At 35.1% G+C, this 7,630-nt stretch overlaps 1 pseudogene; it reads right to left on the bottom strand.

Annotated features, from left to right (window-relative positions):
* Positions 1-2,214: 2,214 nt before the first annotated feature.
* LOC123254244 overlaps positions 2,215-7,630 on the bottom strand; it is a 73,049-nt pseudogene continuing 67,633 nt past the window's right edge.

Below are 7,630 nucleotides of genomic sequence, written 5' to 3'. Positions count from 1 at the left end.
AATAAGGAAGTCTGAAAAAGGGGTATATTGAGGTTGAAAATTAATTTGTCTTGAGTCATGCTAAATTTAAGATATCTAGGACATCCAGTTTGAAATAGCTCAGGTCATAAACTGGGGATATCTGTATAGATCTAGGGAATATCTTCATGAATAGAATAATAGTCAAGTCATGGAAACTATTTAAATGACCAAAAGAGAATGTATAGAAGTAAAGGAGAAACAAACCTATGACAGAATCTTGAAGAATACCCACAATTAGGACTTTAATATGGATTAGTTATTTACTAATATAGATCCTTAATTTAAAGGAGACTGAAGTGGAGCAGTCAGACAGATAACAGATGAACCAGGTCAGAACAGTGTCATGAAAACACAGAAGAGAGAATAGGTAGGAAAAGAGTATAGTCAATAGTGTCAAATGTAGCACATCATTATCTTACTTCACTTTTCCCCAAACTACCCACAAAAGAGATTCAATAGAATTCTTCCTCTCAGAAAATAATGATATTGTAACCTACCCATTTTGGAGATCTTTGGCAAACAAGACAATGATTCACAGAAGAGAATTAGCTAATTCTGAGGTTCTGCAATGGAAAATGGATTGTCCCTCATCTTTCGGTGTCCTCTGGATTTTCTTTTAATAAAATCTGGAATAGGAGCTTGGAAACAATTTTTTAAAGATACTGTATATATTTAGGAACCTCTTCTTTCCATTCAGACTTCTCCATGTCAAGGGAATGGTATTATGGTTTGTAATGCAGCCACTGGGGCAGAGTTGTATAGTAAGGAACAAGTGCTACTTCAGGAATGGGCTCATATAATCCTACAACTCTTAAATCCAGTCTGAAGGACCAAGCTAAATGTCTTTCTTTCCTTTAATTCATTACTTAAAGAATAAATGGGCACTTTCCATTCTTTATGATCTGGTATTTGTACATTCAGGAAGTTTTCCTCTATGTACTAAAGACTCAGGAGGGAACAGGCATGATAAGGGCATGTTTATATTTTCTTTTATATTAAAAGTCCAAGTTATTAGGTATGTGATTAGCATACTGAGTGACAAAATCTATGGATATCAATTGAAGGGATATGCAAGAGTAAAGTGTTTCTCAGAGTAGGAGAAGAGCCGGGGAAAAAAAAATTGAACCAAAACTGTGAGTTCATTGCTATAGCAAACTATTAATGAGATGATGCTATCAAAGTTAATCAGAGCCACTCTGCTACTTGTAGTCCTAGAAAACTGCCTGGAGCATTGAGAGGTTAAGTGGATTGCCTGGTGTCAGACAGTCAATATTCATCTGAAGCATGGCTTGAACCCATTCCTGACCTGAGGCTGGCTTTCTACACATTTATACTTCAACCTCTCCAGCTAAATGTGTAAATAAATTTCAGAATGTAACATTTGTTTAAGTATCATTCCCTACACTAGAATGATTTCTGAAAGAAAATGGCAAAATACTTAGCAATGAGTGAAATTTGGGGCTGGGAAGTTTACCTCGTTCTATTTATGCTGTCAACTTACCTAAAGGTTTCTAGGTTATTCAAAGATTTGGCATATGGCACAGATTAAGTACATTGTCATTTCAAGGTTAGCAACAGATATTACATGCAGAGCTAATTTTGTGGAATAGTACACAGATTAAATAAACATTCAAAGTGAATATGACACAATAGTTATTTGCTTATTCCACATATATGCCCTCTATATTATCTTTAATTGCTATTCTTTATGTATATCTCCTTTGAGGTATCTATTTCAATCTCCTTTCATTGTTAATTCTTGCCTTTAAAAATTTTCATTTTACAAGTAGGAAATATACTGGAGTTTTCACTCAAGCAAAAATGTGGTAGGAAAGTCTTCAGGTTTTTCCAGGGAGTTTACATTTGGAAGTATTAGGTGAGATTCAGTAGAAAATTATTTCATCTATCACAATTTCCCTGATTTGAACCATGAGAATAGTCAGAAGGGAAGGGGAGAGGAATAAACATTTACATAGCATCTACTATGTGCCATGAATTTTGCTAAGCATTTTGTTGAAATGGTATCTTTCCATTCTTACAACAGCCTTGTGAGTTGGTGCTGTTATTATCCTCATCAAAGAAAAAAGAAACAAACAGAGGCCTAATGACATGCAAAAGATCACAAAGCTAGTAAATGTCTGAAGCTGGATTTTCTTTTTTTGTTGTAATTTGTTAGGTTTTATTGTATTTGCTTTATAGAGGGATACTATGAATGGAAGATATAGTGGAGAATAATTTCTTAGTCTCCTCCTCCTTAAACGAAGTCTTAGTAATGTTCTCTTTTTTAGTTTGTAGACACTCTTCTTGATGCTTTCATGTTTCTTTAGTCTTGGGTCTGTGAGCCTCCTACTCAGCCAGGAGCTTTTCCCAGGTCTTGTCTGCCTTCAGCTTATTCATGTGCTCCATGAGAATCTTCTTATTCTTGAATAATTTCCCTGAATCTTCAAGGAACAGGTTGTGTTATAGTTGGTGGTCAGTCCTTTTGGATTCATGAGGTCGTTAGAGTAGATGATGTAGAGTCCTCATTCCCCTCCTCTAGGTCACCTCAGAAATGTGAACATTGGAAATAACCTTTCTCTTATCAATATTCATGTGCCTGACCTTCCATCAAGTTCCAACACTGGGCATGAGAGTGGACAATAACAGGCTCCTGGATGGTAAGCCAATCCTTTTTTTGTTTGTTTGTTTTTCATTTTATTTTTATTATTATGCAAGACACACTTGCATATTGGTCATTGTTATAAAAGCACACTCACACATGGGCAAAACCCCCAAATAAAACCATAAATACACTAATGTGAAAAATAGTATGCTTTCATCCACATCCATCTGACTCCAATAGTTCTCTCTGGAGGTATATAACATTCCCCATCATGTCTTTTAGGATTGTCCCAGATCATTGCATTGCTGAGAGAAGCCAAGTTTCCAGAGTTGATCATCATAAAATATTGTTGTTTCTGTGTACAATGTTCTTCTAGTTATGCTTATTTTGCTCTGCACCAGTTGCTGCAGATCTTTCCACCTTTTTTTTAAATCATCTTGCTTATCATTTCTTATAGCATAATAATATTCCATCACCAACATGTAACATAATTTTGTTCATCTATTTCCCAATTGATGGATATTCTCAAAACCTCCAATTCTTTATCACTACAAAAAGAGTATGATCAACCCATTTTAAATCAGCTTTTGAATCTGTTGAAGGGAATTGGCATTGGCAGTTTCATTCATTTTATTGAAGTCAAGCCATACTTTCTTTTTCTCACATCAAAGGACACTAAAAGTGAGTCTTTTACTCACGGCTGCAGCCAAAGCACAGAAAAGAAAAGGAAGTGAGGATAGATTTTCAGAGGTCTTTCTAACACTAAAAGCAGTGTTCCTCTATGAGATCTGTGTTAAGATATGTATGAGATATGTATTAAGTACATAAGAAAATTATTATCTATGGTCTCAATAAAGGAAAATATAAGCAGAACCATATTATTAACATTTCTCACACTGAAAATCTCCAACTGTTATTTTTTTTAGTTTGTTTGTTGGTTTAAACCCTTACCTTCTCTTATAATTGATAATGAGTATCATCTCCAAGGCAGAAGAGCAGTAAGGGCTGAATAATTGGGGTTAAGTGATTTGACCAGGGTCACACAATTAGGAAGGCAGGTTTGACCACACGTTCCCCCACAACTCCAGGTATGGCATTCTATTACTAATCCACTTAGCTGTCCCCATCCATCTAGTGTCATTGTGTATAGGTTTAATCTTAGTAAAAGAATCCCAGGTTATTTGTGGTGTCTGTTGGGACACAATGTTAGATAGGCATGATTAGAAGGACAAACTAACTATTTGGGCTATTGTGGCAGCTTAACTGAAATAATGTAGATTCTTGATGTGATGGTGATAATAATGTTGAAATACTAAGGTATAGTTGGTTCCTCAGTACCCCACAGTGAAAAGGCCTGTGAGCCTCCTCACAATGACCACTGTGCTTCTCAGACTCCCAGATGGATATTAAAAACAGGACAGGGATTTATTTTTGGAAACATGGTAAAATGAAGGGGATAATTAAGGAATTAGGACTCCCTAACTCTAAGGGGTCTAGCTAATGTCCCACCTTCTAAGATCTTCTCATGGAGATTTCTTCATTTTCTTCCACTCTCCCTAATTCCTACTCTAACTTCCCAGAACTGACTAGCTACCTGACATTATTTAATCATCCCAGATTATTATTGTAGGATAAACAGATCTTCTGAGTAGCTTCAAGGTGAACCCTTTATTTCAGGGTTCAACCCTCGTAGGGTCCCACCACAATCAGTTTGTACAGGCTTGTTCTGTCACAGGTCTTCTGAGCTGACAGGTACTTTCAGCTTGCAAGAACACTGATGATATCAAGTCAATTAAGAGTTTTTTTTCTAGTCAGGAACAGCAAGGATCAAGGTATTTGGCTCCAAGGGATAGGAAACCAAAAAACCTTCTCAGTTCACTGAGATGGAGATAGAAGAAGTTCTAGCTCCAGACCGTCCCAGCTACAGGAAGTCTAAGAGCTCCCCCCCCCCAATAACTGCCTTGTTCATTTTTATCCCCTTCCCTGTATTCCAGAAGACAGTCTCCTCAGTTCCACAGCATGTGGTCAGGTTCTGCAAACCTCTCTCTTTGCAAGATCTCTCTTTTTCACCTTTTTGTAACCCATTTTTCTTCTTCCCTTCTTACATAATATACATAACAAACCTCATTTTATAAGGTAGATAATCTGAGAGGCAATTGTCCCTGAAGCACTACTTGCTTATGTCTGCACCCCACTTCTTCCCAAGCTGGATTTGTTACTTTACTCTTCATTATAACAGATAACCAGTGGAAACTTCATTGGTTGTTTTAGAGTCAGAGGATCTGGGCTCAAAGCACATTCTTTACACTTGAAAACTATATGACTGTGGGCCATTCATTTAACTTCCTTAAGTCTCAGTTTCCTTTTCTACTTAAAAAAAAAAGAGGGTATTATACTGGGTGGCTTTCAAAATTCCTTTCAATTATAAATCTGATTTACAGAGAGGAAGAAGAAAGTTTGGACATTTACTTTCAAAAATCACTTCTAAAGGTGATTAATACTTTTGGCACTCATGATTTCTTTCCTTTACACTGGTTGTCATGCATGTGGGTGTCTTCAGTTCTGCCACTCCACTTTTCCCATTTCAATTAAAAAACATCTATTTTATGTGCCTGATTAGACACTTTAAAATGTTGACATGTCTATTTCTTAAAAAGGTGCTGTTTATTAGATGCAAACCACTCTAGGTAGTCTTTTTGGAAACCAAAACACTGATGCCCACAAGGAATCCACTTCCTTGTCCTATTAAACTTCAATTTTTAAAAAGTCCTTACCTTCCATCTTAGAATCAATACTATGTATTGGTTCTAGGGCAGACTGTGGTAAAGGCTAGGCAATGGGGATTAAGTGCCTTCCTCAGTATCGCACAGCAGGGAAGTGTCTAAGGACTCATTTGAACCCAGGTGCTCCCATCTCTAAGCCTGGATCTCAATTCACTGAGCCACCTAGCTGTCGCCTTGTCAGGTTTTCAATGTAAAATGTCTTTTGTTGGCTCATCTCAAAACAAATAAAGGATCTTGTAGCTTTCGAGTAGTTATCACATAGGTAGTTACATCCTTTCTCTAGTTTTAAATTTTTCTAGTTTAAAAAAGTTATATCTTCCTTGATTGTATGGAGTTCTGAGTAAATGTTAAATAATATTGCCTTTACAATAAGATAATACACTCTAATTTATGTGAATGAATTAAAATTTAACTTATTAACAGATACTACTCTGCAGTAATCTCTTGCCAAACATCTTTAGCTGTTTTCGAAGTATTGACTCCCAACATCTGTGGAAGGTTGGTATTAGACCTTGGGACTCTCTTCATAGTTTAAGTACAAAGTAAATCTGATAAAAGGGTGAGTAGGAGGAATGATTTCACAAAAGGCAATAAATACTAAAACCAAACCAAAGATAATTAGGTATGCACATTAGCTGATGGTGGTGGTACATACCAGTGGTCTCTGCTACTGTGGAGGCTGAGGCTAGAAGATAGTTCACATTTGGGAGTTGTGAGCTTGAGTAGAGATAAAATTAATTAGGTTTCTACATTAAATCCAACATCTCACCAATAAGGTGACCTCCTGGGAATGATTGTGAGAGTAGGGGAAGAGGACAAGGTCTCTTATGGAAGAGTAAACTAATGCAAGTAAGAAGTAGACTAGGGAAAGTCAAAGGGTTCAAGAACTTTAGTAGTGGGAGTGGTACATAAGGGGCACACTTCCAGTCTGGATAATACATAGAGTCGCTTAAAAATATACATATATATATAAATGCATACATATATACAAAATAATTTAAAGAATGACAATTATAACTTCTGGATTATTTAAATACAAACCTGGTAGATTATTGTGTACATCATTAAATAACAGGAGAGCAGACTTTTCACTTTTTGAAATTGGGAAAAACTCGTCCATAGTATATAAATCCCCATCTCAAAAATAACTACAATAAAACTCTGTTATTATGCCATTTGTTGAAAAATTACTTCAGGTTAAAATTCAGGTTTTATTATATATTCTACTGCTGACAAAACAGTGTTCTCATTAATTTTTCACACCCATCAGATGCATAGTACCAGCTTAATAAAAAAAAAATAAGGAAAAGGGAGGTGAGTACAAAGGGGAAAAGATTAATTTAGTCTAATACAATGTTTTTCCTAATTAGATTTGGGGCTTAGTTACATCAATATAGCATATTCTTTGTAATAAGAAACATATATATGTATGTGTACAAATACATATGAAACATTCTGTAATAATGTAATTGCTTCATATACTCATTTTATTTTGGTTTTTATTTTATTATTTTTAGTGGGCTTTAAACACAGGTTTACTCAAATGAGTAATGCACCTTTTTCACGTGTAAGTAAGAAAGGTTTTACATATTCATACCTGATCTGATCCATATTTGAACCTGTTCTCAAAAAAATAAAAAAAAACCATAAACAACTCAGAGGTAATATTTGCTGGTTTTGAAGCCTGGAATATAAACTTTGAAAAATCTAATACATAAAATTATTTTATGCTTTAATGTTGTATTTGAATTCTGATGCAAATTTATAAAAAACTTTTCCTGTTTTTACAATAAAAAATGTAAGAGACAAATTTATAGAGAAATTATAAACTTGAGAACTTCCTAAATCTGAAGATATGAATAATAATGATGATATGATAATTTCAACCAATTTCATATAGAGAAGTGCATATTATCTTATTGTGGTCTTATAAGAACTTACATCCTTTGGAAATAGGTGTTGTTTTACCTATCTTGTAGATCAGGAAACTGATTTCAGCTACTGAGATACTCAGATACTAAGAAAGCTAGTGTCTTTCTGAATCTGGTTTTGAATCAATCTGTAAGTAGGCTGATTTCCCAATATGGAAAGACAGCAACAGATCTGTAATCATTGGGAATACTGAGGCTTTCCAAGCTCCTTATGAGGAAAAAAATTTCCTATCCCTTGATATGATAATGGAAACATGGATACACAGCTCAAGGAAAAAAAATATATATATATA

This window comes from Gracilinanus agilis, chromosome 1, assembly GCF_016433145.1.
Source record: "Gracilinanus agilis isolate LMUSP501 chromosome 1, AgileGrace, whole genome shotgun sequence".
NCBI lineage: Eukaryota > Metazoa > Chordata > Mammalia > Didelphimorphia > Didelphidae > Gracilinanus > Gracilinanus agilis.
The sequence above is the reverse complement of the archived record's forward strand: the minus strand, read 5'-3'. Positions and strand labels throughout refer to the sequence as shown.